Source organism: Pan troglodytes, chromosome 1 (genome assembly GCF_028858775.2).
Source record: "Pan troglodytes isolate AG18354 chromosome 1, NHGRI_mPanTro3-v2.0_pri, whole genome shotgun sequence".
Classification (NCBI taxonomy): Eukaryota; Metazoa; Chordata; class Mammalia; order Primates; family Hominidae; genus Pan; species Pan troglodytes.
Window position 1 is genome coordinate 143,075,440 of NC_072398.2, and position 21,114 is coordinate 143,096,553.

At 39.0% G+C, this 21,114-nt stretch overlaps 1 long non-coding RNA gene across 1 annotated transcript in view; it reads left to right on the forward strand.

Annotated features, from left to right (window-relative positions):
• The window catches only part of LOC134810836 (uncharacterized), a 351,897-nt gene extending 331,320 nt beyond the window's left edge, over positions 1–20,577 (forward strand). Inside the window, exons 2-3 of the long non-coding RNA XR_010159443.1 lie at positions 2,839–2,887; positions 20,495–20,577. This is a non-coding gene — a long non-coding RNA (uncharacterized LOC134810836). The remainder of the gene's footprint in view (positions 1–2,838; positions 2,888–20,494) is intronic.
• Positions 20,578–21,114: the final 537 nt, after the last annotated feature.

Here is a 21,114-nt window from a genome sequence, read left to right on the forward strand (position 1 = left end):
TTTGTACCAGTACCATGCTGTTTGGGTTACTGTAGCCTTATAGTATAAAGTTGGGTAATGTGATGCCTCGGGCTTTCTTCTTTTGGCTTAGGATTGCTTTGGCCATTTAGGTTCTCTTTTTCGTTCCATATAAATTTTAGAATAGTTTTTTTCTAATTCTGTGAAAAATGAAGTTGGTAGTTTGATAGGAATAGCACTGAATCTATAAATTGCGTTGAGTAGTAGGGCCATTTTAACAATATTGACTCTTCCAATTCATGAGCATGGAAGGTTTTGCCATTTGTGTTATCTCTGATTTTTTTGAGCAGTGTTTTGTAATTCTCATGGTAGAGATCATTCACCTCCCTGTCAGCTGTATTCCCAGGTATTTTATTGTTTTTGTGGCAGTTGTCAATAGGATTGCATTCCTGATTTAATTCTTAGCTTGGATTTTGTTGGTGTATAAGAATGTTACTTTTTTGTGTTGATTAATTCTGTATACTCAAACTTTGCTGAAGTTGTTTATCAGATTAAGGAGCTTTGGGGCAGAGACTATAGGGCTTTCTAGATATCTAACCATGGCATCTGCAGACGGATAGTTTGTCTTCCTCTCTTCCTATTTGGATGCCTTTTATTTCTTTCTCCTGCCTGATTGCTCCTGCCAGGACTTCTAGTATTATGTTGAATAGGAGTGATGACAGTGGGCATTCCTGGTTTTCAAGGGGAATGTGATATGGTTTGACTGTGTCCTCACTCAAATATTATTTTCAATTATAGTTCACATAATCCCCATGTGTTGTGGGAAGGACCTGGTAATTGAATCATGGGGGCAGTTACCTCCATGTTGTTCTCGTGATAGTGAGTTCTTATGAGATCTGATGGGGACCCACGTGGAGAACAGCCCAGCCACTATTCCACAGGGCAGCTGCACTGTGCCAGGGATCCACGCCAGTCCCTAATCACCGCACAACCTCCGGGGCCTGAGGGCTGCCAGACGGCAAATATGGTGGCCTGCCCCTCCCTCTGGGAGTGCTGCCCCAGGGAAGTACAGAACTGCCACCCAAGAGCCCCCACAAGGGGTGGCTGGGATCCCAGCTTGGGAGGTCCCGCCAGTGAGAAGCAGAATTGAGGACCTGCATAAAAAATAGTCTGGTTGCTTTTCTGTGGAGCAGCTGCACTGTACTGGGGCCCTGCACCATCCTCTAATCATTGCACACTCTCCAGAGCCTGAAGGCAACAGCAGCTAAGGCTGTGAAGTAGCAAAAATGGTGGCCTGCCCCTCCCTCTGGGAGCTCTGACCCACGGAAATGTAGAGCAGCTACCAGTGGAGGGCGGTTAGAGTCTCAGGTTGGGACGTCCTGCCCAGTGAGAAGAAGTGGGATTGAGGACCCACATGAAAAACAGTCTGGCTGCTTTTCTGTGAGGTGGCTGCACTGTGCTGGGGGTCTGCTCCAGTCCCAGGTCACCAAGCACTCTCCAGAGCCTGACGGCAACAGCGGCAAGGGCTGCCAGATAGCAAAGATGGCAGCCTGCCTCACCTGCTGCGCACTCTGTCCAAGAGAAGTGAAGAGCTGCTATGGGCCTGAGAGCCCCAGCTGGCGGTGCCTGTCGTCCTAGGCCAGTGAGCTTTATTTTGTGAGGTTCAGTGGAGGCAAGGCCTGTAGTCCATCACTGCTCAGCCCCCTGGATTTGCCCTTTTCGTGGGGGCATGCAAGGGAGCCCGACTTACCCCATTGCTGGAACTGGAGCTGCTAAGGCTGGGATGCCCAGGGATCCAATGCTCTGGGGACTCCACATGTGCCTTAGTGGCAGCTCTGCCCAGGTACTGATATAGGCAGAAGACAGCCAAATGCCTAGGCAGATAGGGAAAGGTCCCTGTAGAATCTCCAACCCACCCTACAAGTCTTTACACCAGATGCTTTGTGCAGATGGGGAACCCGCACAGGCAGCTTGTCTGGGCATGCCCCTCGAGCACTGCCGGGAATGGGGTGGAGCCACCAGGAATTCGCACCTTTGGCCAGGGAGGAGCCTGGCCTCCTCAACTCCCGTGTAGTGGCCTGACATTCAATTCTGTGAGATGGAAGCTTGGGTGCAGGACCCCTCTCTTTGTTGAGAGCTTTCCTTTTGCTTAATAAATTCCGCTCTCCTCACTCTTCAATGTGTCCTTGAGACAAGAACCCGGATTTAGCTGAACTAAGGAGCAAAAAATCCTGCATAAGCACCACATAGGTCTTCATATCAGTCTGAAGGCCCTGGTGGGATGAGTTCATGAGGGGATCTCTTGAGCCCAGGGTTGCAAAGGTCTGTGTCAGAAATAGGAGTCGCCAGGGATGCTCACTCACTCACTGATTCCCTGCTGTGGTGGAGCCTCCCCTGGTTCTGTGCCACTCCCCATGGGCAGTTGTCCAGTCTCACTCCTCTCCATTCTCCACCGGTAGAGCTGATTCCTTGATTAATCCCAAGGTGTCCATCTGCATATTTAAGTTGAAAATCTAGTATTTACGCATCTCTTTTTCTTTTCTGTGTCAGAGCGGCACACGATAGCTGCTTCTAGTCAACCAACTTGAAGCCCTAACCGAGTACTGATATTTTCATTGTAACAGGCAATTAAACTGATTGTACTGAAATTACAAATGCTGTTTCTTGGGCAGCAGCTCAAATACCAGTTAAGAGTTCTTTTTCTTTTTAGTTTTGGTTGTTTATTTGTTTTAACCCTTATGTGTGCTGCTTTGTGTTTGTCTCAGGTACGTGTGGTTCAGGACTCAGCAGGAAATTTAAGCTGAGTCTATCACAGAACTTGGTACCTCTCCAGCTTGAAGTATCTCTCATTTCTAATATTTCTCCCTTACTCTTCAACAGCTATGGTTTTCCTGAACTTAATCCTCTGGATCTTCAGAGCAGAGAAAGTGTGAGTTTCCTTTATTCAACTTCAGCTTTTCCTCAGGCTAAAATTCCTAAAACAGAAAATTCAATGCATGTAAGACGCGTTTTCCAAGTTTATGGTCCACTCCACCATCTGTCTTGTTTTGTTCACATTTTTTGAAGTTGTTTGTTTTTGTAATTATCTAGAGTTGTAGTTGATGTATTTAAGAATGTCAGACTAGTAGGAGCTTGATCAGCCTTTTAGGAACCAGAACTCACTTCAAGCTATCTTGAGTTTATATGCCATCAATCTTAAAATATGATGAGCTGAGCATGTCCTTAAAGTCCCAACTGCTTGGGAGGCTGAGGCAGGAGAATTGCTTGAGTCAGGAATTTGAGGCTTGTACAGTGTGCTATGATCATGCCTGTGAATAGCCACTGTACTCTAGCCTGGGCCACGTAGTGAGACCCCTATCTCTTAAAAAATAAAATAAAATGATAGCATGCAATTCAATAATTTTTAGACAGTTTTATTTAGATAAAATCTACATACCATAACATTCATCCTTTTAAAGAATACAATTCATGTTTTTTACTATATTCACAGTTACAGAGTAATCACCATTATCTAGTTTTAGTACATTTTCATCACCCTAAACAGAAACTCTGTGACTATTAGCAGTCATTCCCCATTCACCCTCCTTGCAGCCGCTAGAAATCACTAAACTGCTTTCTGACTATATGGATTTTCCTATCCTGAATACGTCATAGAAATGGAATCATAGAATATATGCTTTTTTGACTGGCTTCTTTCCCTTAACGTAATGTTTTCAATGTTCATCTATGTTGTGCATGTATTAGTAATTCATTCACTTTTATTGCCAGATAACGTTCCATTGTACAGATATGCCACATTTTACCTATACAACAGTGGATGGACATTTGGGTTGTTTCCAGTGTTTTGCTATTATGAATACTATGAACATCCCAGTACAAATATTTATGTGTACATATATTTTCATTTCTCTTGGAATATAATTATGTGGGGGGATGACTAGGTCATATGTTAAATCTTTGCTTAACTTTTGTAGGAACTGTCAAACATTCCAAAGAGGCTTCAGTATTTTACATTCTTAACAATGTATTACGGCTTCAGTTTCTTCACATTTTTGGCAACACTTGTTATTATTTGTCTTTTTTATTTTTGTTATCCACTATAGTGAGTGTGAAGTGTGTCACATTGTGGTTTTAACTTATATTTCTCTGTTCACTAGAAATGTTAACCATCTTTTTATGTGCTTGTTGACCATTAATGTATTTTCTTTGGAGAAATGTCTATTCTAATCTTTTGCCCATTTTAAAAAATTGGAGTATTTTTTATTTTTATTGTTGAGTTATAAGAGTGCTTTGTATGTCTTGAACAGAAGTTCTTAGGAGATAAATGATTTGCAAATATTTTCCCCCATTCCATGGGCTGTCTTGTCACTTTATTAATGGTGTCTTTTGAAAATGCAAGTTTTTACATTTTAATGATGTCCAGTTTATTTTTTTTTCTTTTCATAGTTGTACTTTTGGTGTCATATTTAAGAAGCCATTACCTAATCCAAGGTCAATGAATAATTATCATTATTGTTTTCTTCTAAGAGTTTTATAGTTTTAGCTCTTATATTGTAGACTATGATCCATTTTGAATTAATTTCTGAATGGAATGTGAGATAGGGGTTCATTTCCATTTTATTTTACATGAAAATATCCAGTAGTCTCAGTGACAGTTCTTGAAAAGATTTCTTTTCCCCCATTGAATTGACTTGAAACCCTTGTGAAAAATCAATTTACCATAAATGTAAGAGTTTACTTCTGAACTTCCAGTTCTATTCTGTTGTTTTATCTGTGTCTACTTAGGCCAATAACACACTGTCTTGATTACAATAGATTTGTGGTAAGTTTTGAAACTGAGAAGTGCAAGTCCTCCAACCTTGTTCTTTATTTCAATATCATTTAAGTTATTCTGGGTCCCTTGCATGTCCAAGTAAATTTCAGGGTAAGCTTGTTAATTGTTGCAAAAAATGAAGCAGTAGGAATTTTAATAATAGTTGCATTGAATTTATAGATTAATTTAGGGAATATGGCTATATTAATATTATTGTCTTCCAATTCATGATCATAAGATGGTTTCCTGTGTATTTCCATCTTCTTTAATTTCTTTCAACATTATTTATAGTTTTGCCTACAAGTTGTTCTTTTAAGTATTTTATTCTTTTTGATGGTATTATAAATGGATTGTTTTCTTGATTTTATTTTCAGATTGTTCATTGCTGGTGCATAGAAACACAATTGATTTTTGCAGATTGATCTTTTAGTCTAAAACTGTGCTGAGACACTGATTAATTATGATTTTTTTTTCCTGAATTCCTCAGGATTTTCTGTATACAAGATGATTTGGTGGTATTCTTTGTGCAATCTAACTCAGATAACTGTCAACCCTGTGTTTTTTATAGATGTTCTTTACCAAGTTGAGCAAGCTTTTTTCCAATTCTAGTTTGTTTAATATTTTCATCATGAAAAAATACTGGAATTTGTCAAAATCTTTTTCATGTCTATTTAGATGATCATGTGGTTTATTCTATATTGATATGATGCATTTTGTTAATTGATTTGGGATGTTAAGTCAATCTTTTATTTCTGGAATAATTCAAATTGGTTATAGCAATTAATCATTTTTATATATTATTATATATTGCTAGCATTTATACATTGTCAGAATTTTATTGAGAATTTTTGTATTGTATACTTAAGGGAAATTAGTTTGTGGTTTTCTTATAATGTTTTTATCTGATTTAGAGATCAAAGTAAAACTAACTTCAAAAATGAGCTAAAAATATCCTTTTTATGGAAGCATTCATGGGGATTTGCTATTAAGTCTTCTTTAAAAGTTCAGTAGGATTGATTAACATAGCCATCTATGCTTTTGCCTTTTGTTATGACAAGCTTAAAAATTATTAATTTTATCTCTTTCCTTGTTATAATAGCTCTATTCAGATTTTCTATTTCTTTTTGAGTCAGATTTAGTAAATTCCATCTTTGTAGGAATTTTGCCATTTCATCTACAGTATCTAATTTGTTGGCATATAATTGTGTATAATATTCTCTTATAATGCTCTTTATTTCTGTAAGGTCAGTAGTAATGTTCCTTCATTTATAACTGATTTTGGTAATTTGAGTCTTTCTTCTTTCTTTTCCTGCTCAACCTAATTACAGATTTGTCAACATTTTTGATTTTTTCAAAGATCAGCTTTTGATTTCATTGATTTTCTATATTGTTTTCCAATTTTCTGTTTCATTTATTTTAGTTCTAGTCTTTATCATTTTCTTCTGCTGCTTGCTTTGAGTTTAGTTTGTACTTCTTTTTATTTTTTTAAGGTGAAAGTTTAGGTTATGGCTTTCAGGTCTTTCTTATTTTTTAACGTAGGCAGTTATTATAGCTATAAATTTCCCTCTGAGCACTGACTTAGCTACATCCTATCAGTTTTATTACATGTTTTTGTTTCCATTTTCATGCATTCATCTAAAAATTTTTTTCCTTTTCTTTTTCTTTCTTTCTTTTTCTTTTTTTTTTTTTTTTTGTTTTTGAGACAGAATCTCGCTGGAGTGCAGTGGTTCGATCTTGGCTCACTGCAACCTCTGCCTCCGGGGTTCAAGTGATTCTTGTGCCTCAGGCTCCTTAATAGCTGGGATTACAGGCGTGCGCCACCATGCCCGGCTAACTTTTATATTTTTAGAAGAGACGGGGTCTTGCTTTGTTGACCAGATTGGTCTTGAACTCCTGGACTCAATTGATCTGCCCGCCTTGGCAAGCAGATACTACCTTTTAGTTTAATTTTATTTTGTTCTTTGAATGGTATTTGACTTAAAATCTTTGTCTTGTAAGTCTAATATCTGTAGGGTTTTTTCAAGCCCCAGTTTCTATTGATTGTTTTCTTTCCTGTGTATTGGACACACTTTTCTATTTTTCATGTGTCTTGTAATGTTTATTGAAACCTGTATATTTTAAATTAAATAGCATGGCAACTCTGGGAATTAGGTCTCTGCCCCTTTCCCAGAGTTTGTTGTTGTTTCTTTTGCTGTGTGTCTGTTTCTTTGTTTAGTGACTTTCCTGGATGAATTCTGTAAAGTCTGTGTTCTTTGTTTTGTGCAGCCACTGAAGTCTTGTCACCACTCAGTTATTTCGGTAGTTGGATAATGATTGCACAGAAATTTCCTGAAATGCCTTGAACCAATATGTCTCTCACCCTTTGCAGAGAGGCCTAGCAGTGTGGGTTGGGGTATGCTTTCAATGCTCTAGCAGTTTACAGCTATGCTTTATCTCTCATTTCTTGCTTGCAAAGAGCCTTAGTTCAGCCATGGATAAGGGATCTTCTCAAGTCTTTCCTTGGCATATTCCAGCCCTGCACATGTACTTCTAGATTCCCAAGAACATGTTAGAGCTTTTCAAAACTCCTTATGGAGGTCTCATTTTCCTTATTTCCTTTTTGTTTTTTGGCCTCTTGATTATCCCAACTGGTGTGGTGACCCTAGGTAGCTATGATGTGTAGCAGTTGCCTCTGATTTTTTTTTTTTAACAAGTGCCCTGAACACAAAATTTTTTCACTCAGTGTGCTCCAAGTCAGTTCAAATAAAAAGACAAACCTTGAGAATGGGATTTTTTTCAGTAGCTCCAAGACAGTTCAAATAATAACAATTCCCTGGGGATGAAGTTTTTTGGGGAGCTCCAAATTCATTCTACTCCCTCCATGGCTGCTAGACTGCTGTGTTTCACAGGTACTATCATTCCAAACCTGCTGACTTTCAAGCCTCTTACAGAGCTCAGAGAAAGAAAATAGGAATTGGGCAAGTTAAATTGTCAAAAAGCTGAATATTCTTACCAAGACTCAACCAATTTCCTTGAATAAACTTTCCTTGTATTGCAAGCCTTTAGTTAATTTCCAGAGCACTTAAAAAGATGATTTTAACAATTATTTATCAGTATTCTTATTGATTTTATGGAGGGGTGGAGTTTTAAAGGTTCTTACTTTGCCAAACTTGCATTCCGATAAATTGAATAATTTACTTAATGTGTAAATATTTGTATTTACTATAATAATGATAATTTAAGTACATAATAAAGTATTTGTAAATAAAATTTAAAACAAATGTGATAAAAAATAAATACAAATAAAAGTTCTAATATTCCCTCTTATACCTCAATAGAACATCTTTCTGGGATATGAGCTTCCCATTTTGGAGACGTTTGTCAAATTTCACTTCTGGTGTGACTAATATGTATAATTATCTGTATTTTTTAAAGCTTTTAACTTAAATTTAATAAGAAGTATATGTTTAAACCTTCAAACATCAGAGCATATTCAGGAATTCTCTTTTTAAAGCAACGGTAGTAATGAACACAATACTCCATACTCCATGGAAACTTTGGCTCTCACAGGGTAGAGCATGAATCTGCAAATTACAGACTGTAAGTCAAATCCAGCCCACTGGGGGCAAATCTGGCCAAGCCTCTCTCTTTTTTTTTTTTTTAAGTTGCTATTCAAAGGCAGACATGAGTAGTTGTGACAGAGACTGTATGGCCCACAAAGCCTAAAATGTTTATCATCTGGCCTTTTACAAAAAAATGTTTTCTCATGCATGGAGTAGAACAAGACTCAGAGTTTGTACTGGACTTCAGTGGAACAAGACTCACAGTTTTCTCTGAACTTTAGTTCTTCTTAAAACTTGGGATGCAACCAAATTATTAACTGTATTTCAAAGTAAGTACAGATTGTTAAGTCCTACCCCAGGAATCATAACAACAATGAAATATTTGCTCTCTGATTTTCATTTCAGCTTGGTAGATGTTGAGCACTGTTAGGAGACTAGTGGTAGATAGCCAAACTAAGCTTCATAAATGAAGGAGAAATAAAAGCATTTGCAGACAAGCAAATGCTAAGAGAATTTATTACCGCCAAACTTGCCTTACAAGAGGTTCTTAAGAGAGTGCTAAACATGGAAATGAAAGAACGGTACCATCCACCACAAGAACACACTTGAGTCCATCAACCATTGGCATTATAAAACAACTACATGATCAAGTCTACATAACAACCAGCTAAAAACACGATGACAGGATTAAATTTGCACGTATCAATATTGACCTTGAATGTAAATTGTCTAAACATCACACTTAAAAGGCAAAGAGTGGCAAGTCGGATAAAGCAAGACCCAACTGAATGATGTCTTCAGGAGACCCATCTGACATGCAGTGACACCCACAGGCTCAAAGTAAAGGGATAGGGAAAATTCTATCAAGCAAATGGAAAACAAAAAAGATCGGGGATTGCTATCCTTATTTCAGACAAAACAGACTTTAAACCAATAACAATCAAAAAGAACAAAGAAGGACCTTACATAACGATAAAGGGTTCAATTCAACAAGAATTGAAGGACCTAACTATCCTAAATATAATATATATGAACCCAACACTGGAAACACCCAGATTCATAAAACGTTCTTAGAGACCTATGAAGAGACTTAGCCAATGCACAATAATCATGGGACACTTGAACACCCCACTGACAGTATTAGAGCATTGAGGCAGAGGATTATCAAAGATACTCAGGAGATAAACTTGATACTTTACCAAGTGGACCTGACAGACACCTGCAGAACACTTCACCCAGCAACACAATATACATTCTTCTTATCTGCGCATGAAACATATTCTAAAATCAACCTTGTGCTGGGTAACAAAGTGATTCTTGAAAAATTATAAAAACCAAAATCATACCAACCACACTCCCAGACCACAGCACAATAAAAACAGAAATAAATACTAAGAAGATCTCTAAAACAATATGATTACATGGAAATCAAACAATCTACTCCTGGATGACTTTTAGATAAACAGTGAAATTAAGGCAGAAATCAAGAACTTCTTTGAAACTAATGAAAATAAAGATACAACATACCAGAATCTCTGGAACACAGCTGAAGCAGTGTTAGGGGGAAAGTTTCTAGTGCTAAACACCTACATCAAAAAGTGAGAAAGATCTCAAATTAATAACCTAACATCACAACTAGAGGAACTAGAGAAGCAAGAACAAACCAATCCCAAAGCTAGCGTAAGAAAAAAAAGATGAAAATCAGAACTGAACTGAATAAAATTGAGACATGAAAAACCATACAAAAGATCAATGAAACCAAAAGTTGATTATTTGAAAGTATAACTAAAATTAAAAGACCACTGGCTAGACTAATAAAGAAACAGAGACGATCCAAATAAACACAATCAGAAATGAGAAAGGAGATATTATCACTGACTCCACAGGAATACAAACATCCCTCATAGACTACTATGAGCACCTCTATGCACACAAACTAGAGAACCTAGAAGAAATGGATAAATTCCTGGAAACATATGACCTCCCAGGATTGAACCAGGAAGCACAGTCCAATAAGGAGTTCTGAAATTGAAACCATGAACAGACCAATAACAAGTTCTGAAATTGAATCAATAACAAAAAACCCACTAACCAGAAAAAGTTCTGGACAAGAGAATTCACAACCAAATTCTACCAGACATATAAAGAAAAGGTCGTACCAATCCTCTTGAAACAAATTCTAAAAATTGAGAAATAGGGACTGCTCCCTAACTCATTCTATGAGGCCACCATCATCCTGATACCAAGCCTGGCAGAAACACAAGAAAAGGAAACTTCAGGCCAATATCCTTAATGAACATAGATGCAAAACTCCTCAATAAAATACTAGCTGATATGGTTTGGCTCTGTGTCCCCACCCAAATCTCATCTTGTAGCTCCCATAATTCCCATGTGTTGTGGGAGGGACCCAGTGGGAGATGATTGAGTCATGTCAGCAGGTCTTTCCCATGCTGTTCTCATGGTAGTGAATGGGTCTCACAAGATCTGGTGGTTTTAAAAATGGGAATTTCTCTGCACAAGCTCTCTCTATACCTGCTGGCATCCACATAAGATGTGACTTGCTTCTCTTGCTTTTCCGCCATAATTGGGAGGTCTCCCCAGCCACGTGGAAGTGTAAGTCTAATAAACCTTTTTCTTTTGTAAATTGCCAAGTCTCACGTATGTCTTTATCAGCAGCATGAAAACTGACTAATGCAATAAATTGGTACCAGTAGAGTGGGGTGCTGCTGAAAAGATACCCAAAAATGTGGAAGCAACTTTGGAACTGGGTAACAGGCAGGGGTTGGAACAATTTGAAGGGCTCAGAAGACAGGAAATGTGGAAATGTGGGAAAGTTTGGAACTTTCTAGAGACTTGTTGAATGACTTTGCCCAAAATGCTGATAGTGATATGGACAATAAAGCCCAGGTTGAGGTGGTCTCAGATGGAAATAAGGAACTTGTTGGGAACTGAAGCAAAGGTGACTCTTGTTGTTTTGGCACAAAGACTGGTGGCATTTTCCCCCTGCCCTAGAGATTTGTGGAACTTTGAACTTGAGAAAGATGATTTAGGGTATTTGGTGGAAGAAATTTCTAAGTGGCAAAGCATTCAAGAGGTTACTTGAGTGCTGTTAAAAGCATTCAGTTTTAAAAGGGAAACAGAGCATTAAAAAGTTTCGAAAATTTGCAGCCTGACGATGAGATAGAAAAGAAAATCCCATTTTTGACAAGAAATTCAAGCTGGCTGCAGAAATTTGCATAAGTAACAAGGAGCTGAATATTAATCACCAAGACAATAGGGAAAATTTCTCTAGGGCATGTCAGAGACCTTTGCAGCTTACCCTCCAATCACAGGCCTGGAGATTTAGGAGGAAAAAAATGGTTTCGTGGATGGGGCCCAGGGTCCCTCTGCTGTGTGCAGTCTAGGGACTTGGTGCTCTGTGTTCCAGCTACTCCAGCTGTGACTAAAAGGGGCCAAGTTACAGCTTAGGCTGTTGCTTCAGAGGGTGGAAGCCCCAAGCCTTGGCAGCTTCCACATGGTGTTGGGCCTGTGGGTTCACAGAAGTCAAGAGTTGAGGTTTGGGAACCTCTGCCTAGATTTCAGAGGATATATGGAAATACCTGGATGACCAGGCAGAAGTTTGCTGTAGGGGTGGGGTCCTCATGGAGAACCTCTGCTAGGGCAGTGCAGAAGGGAAATGTGGGGTCAGAGCACCCCCATAGAGTCCCTACTGGGGTACCACCTAGTGGAGCTGTGAGAAGAGGGCCACTGTCCTTCAGACCCCAGAATGTTAGATCCATTGACAGCTTACACCATGCACCTGGAAAAGTCACAGACACTCAATGTCAGCCCATGAAAGCAGCCAGGAGGGGGTCTATACCCTGCAAAGCCCCAGGGGCAGAGCTGCCCAAGGCCATGGGAGCCCACCTTTTGCATCAGTGTGACCTAGATGTGAGACATGGAGTCAAAGGACATCATTTTGGAGCTTTAAAATTTGACTGCCCTGCTGGATTTCGGACTTGCATGGGGCCCGTAGCCCCTTTGTTTTGGCCAATTTCTCCCATTTGGAATGGCTGTATTTACCCAATTCCTGTTCCCCCATTGTATCTAGGAAGTAACTAACTTGCTTATGATTTTACAGGCTCATAGGCAGAAGGGAATTGCCGTGTCTCAGATGAGACTTTGGACTGTGGACTTTTGAGTTAATGCAGAAATGAGTTGAGACTTTGGGGGACTGTTGGGAAGGCATGATTGGTTTTGAAATGTGAAGATATGAGATTTGGGAGGTGCCGGGGTGGAATAATATGATTTGGCTCTGTGTCCCCACCCAAATCTCAGCTTGTAGCTCCCATAATTCCCAGGTGTTGTGGGAGGGACCTGGTGGGAGATGATGGAATCATGAAGCAGGTCTTTCCCATGCTGTTCTCATGATAGTGAATGGATCTCATGAGATCTGATGGTTTTAAAAACAGGAGTCTCCCTGAACAAGCTCTCTCTTTGCCTGCTGCCATCCACATAAGACATGACTTCCTCCTCCTTGCCTTCTGCCATGATTGTGAGGCCTCCCCAGCCACATGGAACAGTAAGTCCAATAAACCCTTTTGCCTGTATAAGTTACCCAGTCTTGGATATGTCTTTATCAGCAACATGAAAATGGACTAATACACTGGCAAACTGAATCCAGTAGCACATCAAAAAGCTAATCCATCACTATCAAGTAGGCTTTATCCCTGAGACACAAATTTGGTTTAACATACACAAATCAATAATGTGATTCATGAGATAAACAAAACAAAAAACACAGGATCCCCCCATAGATGCAGAAAAGGCTTTTGATAAAATTCAACATTCCTTCTTGTCAAAAGCCATCAAAAAGTAGACATCAAAGGAACATGTCTCAAAATAATAAGTCATCTAAGACAAACCCACAGCCAACATTATACTGAATGGGGAAAATCTGGAAGCATTCTCCCTGAGAACCAGAACAGGGTTAGGATGCCACTTTTACCACTCCTTTTCAATATAGTACTGGAAGTCCTAGCCACAGCAATGAGGCAAGAGAAAGAAATAAAAGTTATCCAAATAGAAAAAAAGTAAAACTGTATCTCTCTGCAGATGATATGATTCTACACCTAGAAAACCCCATGGTCTCTGCCCAAAGGCTCCTAGATCTGATAGACAACTTCAGCAAAGTTTCAGGATGCAAAATCAATGTACAAAAATTAGTAACCTTTCTATAAACCCATAATGTCCAAGCTGAGAGCCAAATCAAGAGTTCAGTCCCATTCATGATGGCCATAAAAAGAATAAAATACCTGGGAATACAGTTATCCAGGGAGGTGAATGATCTCGACAATGAAAATTATAAAATATTGCTGAAAGAAATAAGTGGTGACACAAACAAATGGAAAAACATTCCATAGTCATGGATAGGAAGAATCAATATCATTAAAATGGCCACACTGCCCAAAGCAATTTACAGATTCAGTGCTATTCCTATCAAACTACCAACTTCATTTTTCACAGAATTAGAAAAAGACTATTATAAATCTCATATGGAACCAAAAAAGATCCTGAATAGTCAAAGCAGTCCTAAGCCAAAAGAACAAAGCCATAGGTATCACGCTACCCAACTTCAATCTATACTACAAGTGTAAAGTAACAAAAACAGCAGGGTACTCGTACAAAAATAGACACATAGACCAATGGAACAGAATAGAGGGCCCAAAATAAAGCCACACATCTGCAACCATCTGATCTTTGACAAAGTTCACAATAAGAATCGATGTGGAAAGGCTTCCCTGTTGAATAAATGGTGCCAGGATAACTGGCTGGCCATATGCAGAAGATTCAAACTGGATCCCTTCCATTTACCATGTACAAAAATCAACTGAAGGTGGATTAAGGATTTAAAGGTAAAAACCTAAAACTATAAAAACCCTAGAAGAAAACCTAGGAAAACCATTCTGGAATCTGGAAATGACTTCATGAATAAGACTCCAAAAGAAATTGCAACAAAAACAAAAATTGACAAGTGAGACTGATAAAGTTTGGATATTTGCCCCCGCCCAAATCTCATGTTGAAATGTAATCCCCAGTGTTGGAGATGGGGCCTGGTGGGAGGTGTTTGGATCATGGGGGCAGACCCCCCATGAATGGTTTGGGCCACCCCTTGGTGATAAGTGAGCTCTCCCTCTGAGTTTACATGCAATCTGGTCATTTAAAAGTGTGTGGCACCTCCCCTTCCCCACCCTCTATTTCTCTCTTGCTCCTGCTTTTGCCATGTGAAGTGTTTTCTCCCTCTTTGCCTTCTGCCATGAGTAAAAGCTTCTCGAGGCCTCCCTAGAAGCAGATACTGGTGCAATGCTTCCTGTACAGCCTGCAGAACTATGAGCCAAGTAAGCCTCTTTTCTTATAAATTACTCAGTCTCCCGTATTTCTTTATAGCAATGCAAGAACAGCCTAATCCAGAAAATTAATACAGAGGAGTGGGACATTGCTCTAAAGATACTTGAAAATGTTGACATGGCTTTGGAACTGGGTAATAAGCAGAGGTAGGGAGAGTTTGTAGGGTTCAGAAGAAGACAGGAAGATGAGTGGAAGTTTGAAACTTCTGAGACTGATTAAATGATTGTGACCACAACGTTAATAGTAATATGGACATTGAAGTCCAAACTGCTGAGGACCTGCGTAGAAATGAGGAACTTACTGGGAACTGGTAGAAAGGGCACATGTGTTATGCCTTAGCAAAGAACTTAGTTGTGTTGTGTCCATGACCTAGAGATATATGGAAGTTTAAACTTGAGAGCAATGATTTAGCACATCTGGTGGAGGAAATTTCTAAGCAGCAAAGTGTTCAAGAGGTGGTGTGCCTGCTTTTAACAACCTACATTCAGATGTGGGTGCAAAAAAAATGGCTTAAAGTTGGAACTTATATTTAAAAGGAAGCAGAGTGTAAAAGTTTGGAAAATTTGCAGCCTAGCCATGTGGCAGAAAAACAAAAAGCGTTTTGGGATGAGGAATTCAAGCAGGCTATGGAGCAACCACTTGCTAGAGAAATCTGCATAACTAAAAGAGAGCCAAGTATTGATAGCAAAGACAATGGGAAAAAGACTTTGATCACATTTTAGAGACTTTCACTGCAGGGTCTCCCATCATAGGCCCAGCAGCCTAGGAGGGAAGAATGGTTTCTTGAGCCAGGTCCAGGGCCCCACTGACCTGTGTAGCCTTGGGACACTGCTTCCTGCATCCTGGTTGCTCCACTTTGAGCATTGACTTAAAGGACCCTAGATACTATTCATGCTACCACTCCAGAGAGCTCAAGCTGCCATAAGCCTTTGTGGCTTCCATGTGGCTTCCTTTGTGGCTTCCAAGCCTGCAGGTGCACAGTTGTGCAAGAGTGAATAAGGTTTGGTATCCTTTGCTTAGATTTCAGAGGATGTATGGAAAAGCATGAATCCCAGGCAGAAGCCTGCTACAGGGGTGGAGCCCCCACAGAGAACCTCTACTAGGGCAGTGCCAAGTAGAAATGTGAAGTTGGAGCCCTCACAGGGCACTTCCTAGTGGAGCTATGGGAAGGGTGCCACCATCCACCAGACCACAGAATGGTGGATCCTCTAGCAGCTTGCGTGGGCCACCTGAAAAAGCTGCAGGCACTCAACAACTCGTGAAAGCAGCTGTAGGGGCTGTACCCTGCAAAGCCACCAGGGTGGAGCTGTTCAAGGCCTTGGAAGCTCAGCCTTTGAACTGGTGTGCCCTGGATGTGGGACATGCAGTCAAGGGAGATAATTTTGGAGCCTTAAAATTTAATAGCTGCCCTGCTGGGTTTCAGACTTCATGGGGTCTATAGCTCCTTTCTTTTGTCCAATTTCTCCCTTTTGGAACAGGAATGTTTACCCACTGCCTATATCCCCATTGTATCTTGAAAGTAAATAACTTGTTTTGATTTTACAGGCTCATAGGTGGAAGGAACTCATTTCCAGATAAAACTTCGGATTTGGGACTTGGGACTTTTGAGTTAATGCTGGGATGAGTTCAGAGTTTGCAGGGACAATTAAGAAAGGATTATTGTATTTTGAAATGTGAGAACATGAGATTTGGGAGGGGCCAGGAGCAGAATGATATAGTTTGGTTATTTGTCCCTGCCCAAATCTCTTGTTGAAGTATAATCCCCATTGTTGGAGATGAGCCCTGGTTGAGAGGTGTTTGGATCATGGAGCAATACCTCATGAATGGCTTTGGCTATTCCCTTGGTGATAACTCTCCTTCCCCACCCTCTCTCTCTCTCTCACTCCTGCTTTCACCATGTGAAGTGCCTGCTCCTGCTTTATCTTCTGCCATGAATAAAAGCTTTTTGAGGCCTCCCTAGAAGCAGATGCTGGTACACTGCTTCCTGTACAGCCTGCAGAACCATGAGCCAATTAAACTTCTTTTCTTATAAATTACCCAGTCTCAGGTATTTCTTTATAACAATGCAAGAATGGCCTAATACAGGGATCTTATTAAACCAAAGAGCTTCTGCGCAGCAAAAGAAAATATCAACAGAGTAAATAGACAACTGGCAGAAAGGGAGAAAATATCTGCAAACTATCCATCCAAAAAAGGTCTAATATCCAGAATCTATAAGGAACTTAAACAAAACTAATAAGCATAAAACAAACAACTCCATTAAAATTCGGCAAAGGATATGAACAGACACTTCTCAAAAGAAGACGTATGTACAGCCAATACGCATATAAAAAAATGCTCAACATCACTAATCATTAGAGAAATGCAAACCAAAACCACAATGAGATCTCATTTCACACCTGTCAGAATGGGTATTATTATAAAGTAAAAAATCTGCAGATGCTGGTGAGGTTGTGGAGAAAAGGGAACACCCATACACCACTGGTGGGAATGTAATTAGTTCAGCCACTTTTAAAAGCAATTTGGAGATTTCTCAAATATCTTAGAACTACCGTTTGACCCAGCAATCCCATTACTGGGCATATTCCCCAAGAAATATAAATTATTCCACAAAGATACATGATGCATGCGTATGTTCACTGCAGCGCTATTCACAATAGCAAAGACATGGAATCAACGTAAATGCATATCAACAGTGGACTGAATAAGGAAATGTAGTTCATATACACCATGGAATACTATGTAACCATAAAAAAGAATGAAATCCTGTCCTTTGCAGCAACATGGATGGAGCTGGAGGCCATTATCCTGAGCAAATTAGTGCAGGAAAATACTGCAAGTTCTCACTTATATGTGGGAACTAAACATTGAGTACACATAGACAAAAAGAAGGAAATAATAGATACTGGAGCCTACCTCCTAGTGGGTGGAGGGTGAGGATTAAAAAAAAAAGACTTATCAAGTACTATGCTCATTAACTGGCTGATGAAATAATCTGTACATCAAATTCCCACAACACACAATTTGCCCATCTAACAAAACTGCACATATACCTCCTTGAACCTAAAATAAAAGTTGGAAATCAAACAAACAAACAATCTTTTGTGGTTTCCTTAAACCCTACCCACACTTTTATAAACAATTCCTGTATTTAACTCTCTTAAATTATATTAATTTGGGTGTTCCTTCCCATTCAGCTGGAAATCTAATACCTGAAGTCTTTCTACTCTTCTAAGTAAGTCCTAAACTTTCAGTCCATTCTTTCTCCATATTATACCTTTTGTCCTCAAAAATACTATCTTTCTCTCTCTGTTTTGTGCTATCCTGAAATTTAATAATTCTATCTCATATTTTTTAACAAAGTTGTTAATATAATTGTAAACAGTTTAGAGATGAGAATAATACCCGTAGAAAGTTACTACAACACTCTCTCCATCTCTCCTGATTGAGTGGATTTATTTATAACATCCTTTAGTGTAATTCAACCAGTTACTAATTTACTGAGAAGGTTTTTGATCTTTATGCCTGCATTTTGGCCATTCTTTAATTTCTATGCCCTTTGATTCCTCCAAAGGCCATATTCATAGAAAGTACAAGGTTTCAGTGGTTACACATATTTAGCCTCTCTTTATCCCTCAATCTTCAGCTTCTGCCAGGTAGCAGAGAGAAATTCGGATATATTTGCCAAATAGCAGTCTAATGGAAGATTTCAGCTTTTTCAATCTTGGCCTCCCTTTGAAGCATCATGTAGGAAGGCTCTGTGTTGATGCTCTTATGATACTTGCCTTTTTACACTTGATCACACCTGTTGACATTAAGGAGCATCAGCATACTAACAATAGACCTTTCTTAATTTCCCTCTTTAGCCAGACTGCATCACACTGAGCACCGTGAGCTAGAGAATTAAGATCAAGCTGAGGTATCTGGTGAAGCTAGTTCATTTGACATGACAGCATGATACATTTAATTTAAATTACATATATCTTATGTTTGGAAGTTCTGTATATCTTGATTAGGGATGAGCATAAGCAAAGACAGGTTTTTCAAAATTCTTTGTAAGTTATCGGCTCATAATTGCTTTTATGGAACTGCTCATCAGTAATCTGTCATTAAATCTTCTTGAGAGAGCCTAACACAAATGATCAAAATTAAATTGCGGTTATTATTTTGTGTTTTGGAAGATACTGCTCTTATTTGTATAAGTATATAATATTTTCATGAATCAAAGTCAACCTTGTACTACTATCTCTTTATGAGGTAGGCATTGACAGTAGGAAGGAGGGAAACAAATATGTAGTGAGATTTCAAATTTCAATTTGGTTCTTAACTTCTTCTATAGAGAAGAGCTAGGAAACATGTGCAAACTTATTTCACTGTTGTGTTTCCTTCAAGGATTGGGAGCATATTGATTAGTTAATGAAGAAAGAGGTCAGTAGGGGACCACAAGTTAAAAGGGCTAAATCATTATTACTAACTAGTGATTTTTCTACCCTTACTTACTATTGTGAAAATGTGACTATTTCAAAAATGAAAAAAGTGGATCGTGTGACATCTTTTTCTTAAGTTTGTCCTTAAATAATAATAATGCTAATAGTAATAGCAAATATTTAATACACAGTTACTGTAGATGGCCCAAAGCCTGGAAGCATTAGCAAATATGCACTAAAATGGTTATTAGTATTACATTACAATACATGATTTGTGCAGAAGCCTTACCTGATACATTCAGTGCCTTGCCTCTCATCATGCTGGATAGGATCATCCTCAAATAAGCTTTGTAGAACTTGCATCTTGTATGGTTGAAAGGCATGTGTTTTAGGAATCACTGGGACAGTTCTGCAAGGCACCTCCAATTCCTTGGATGTTTGGCAAGATGATCTCTTTGGTTGGTTATGACCTCGGTTGGTAATGACTGTTTCCTCTATCTTGTTGGAAATAAATAACTGTTCACAGAAGAGTTTGTTGAACACACTATGTTCTTGAATTTTTTAACTAGTTTTCTAATTGTACTGTGGGAAATGGTAGTTCTTCCAAGATGAAATGCAAAGAAGGGCTCTGCAATCATTGTGATCAGCCCTTTCATTTGCTTATGAGTATAAGCTCAATATGTTCATCTTTCATCAACCCGTCAAATGTATAAGAAGATTATATCTATGTTTCCAGATTTTACAGGATACCCTGTATATGCTAGGAAATCTTCTAAGGGAACCTTCTAAGAATTTTTCATTTAACCCTTTTAACAAATCTGAGTTGGCTTCTATTATTATTTCCATTTCACAGAGGAAAATGTAAAGGCACAAGGAGATTAAGTAACATGCTCAAGATCACAGAGCCGGTGAATGTCAAATCATGGGTCTTGGGTTTTGGTAATGAGAATAAAAGGAGAAAAATAAGTGAAGTAATACTGTGTTAGGTAGTAGAACACAAATATTTTGCTGTATGTTTATACAATCTGATTAAATGTTAATATAACCTGCTTTCTGGCTTGGATATTGGATGTCAAACTTTTAAGACATGTCAAAGTGGTTTTCAGAGAGCTTTTCTGATATCCATACTTTTCCATGAAAGTGCTATGTGGCCCTGGACAAATTTTTAGCATCTTCGTGCCTTCAAAAAATAGAGATGATTATTTTAGTCCTCTATCAGGTTAGTTGTTGTTTGGGAATTTGAATGAAAACTATTTTTTTTTTATTTCCTTGGAAGAAAGTCACACTATAAAAGCAAATTTGGGCTACTATAATGACAAGTGTGTGAGTGTACATTAATTTCTCCCTTATGTTCTTATTGCCAGCAGATGGAGGTCGAAATTGAATTGCTGCTGACTGTTGTCCCTTGTTATGGCCTGTGGAGATATGACAATTGAGGAAGAACTTAGAGGAATGCCAAGTAGCAGAGCGTGAAGCTGTGGGTGTGGCCCACTGCCTTGGACATTTTATGGCTGATAGCACTTGGCAAGGAAAAAATGCAGCCTTGAAAGTAGGCTTGCAAATAGATTTCAATATCAGCCATGCCCCCACAATCACCCCTATTTGATTTCTCCTGTAATATACGCTTTGCCAAAATCCACTCTTCTAATACTCACCTACCTCACTGGTCCCCTTGCAAACTACCTAAATAACTAAGTAAATAACACTTGGAGAATTTCTTTGTTTCATTGCAAATTTGGGCACAGATAGTACAGGCAAGGCACATTAAACTTCTTGTCCATCCACTTTTGATTCCTTTTGGGCTGGTCTTTTTTTTTTTTTTTTTTTTTTTCCGTCTGTTTGTTCGTCTAACCAGAGATTTTTACCTAGGGAGTCCTCGGATGCTTTTCCAGGGGTGCCTGATCCGTGTGAACTGGAAACACCGTATCAGTGTTGCATGCCACAGAGTTCATTTTTTCCTTCAGAGAGAGAGTCTGTAGCTTTCACA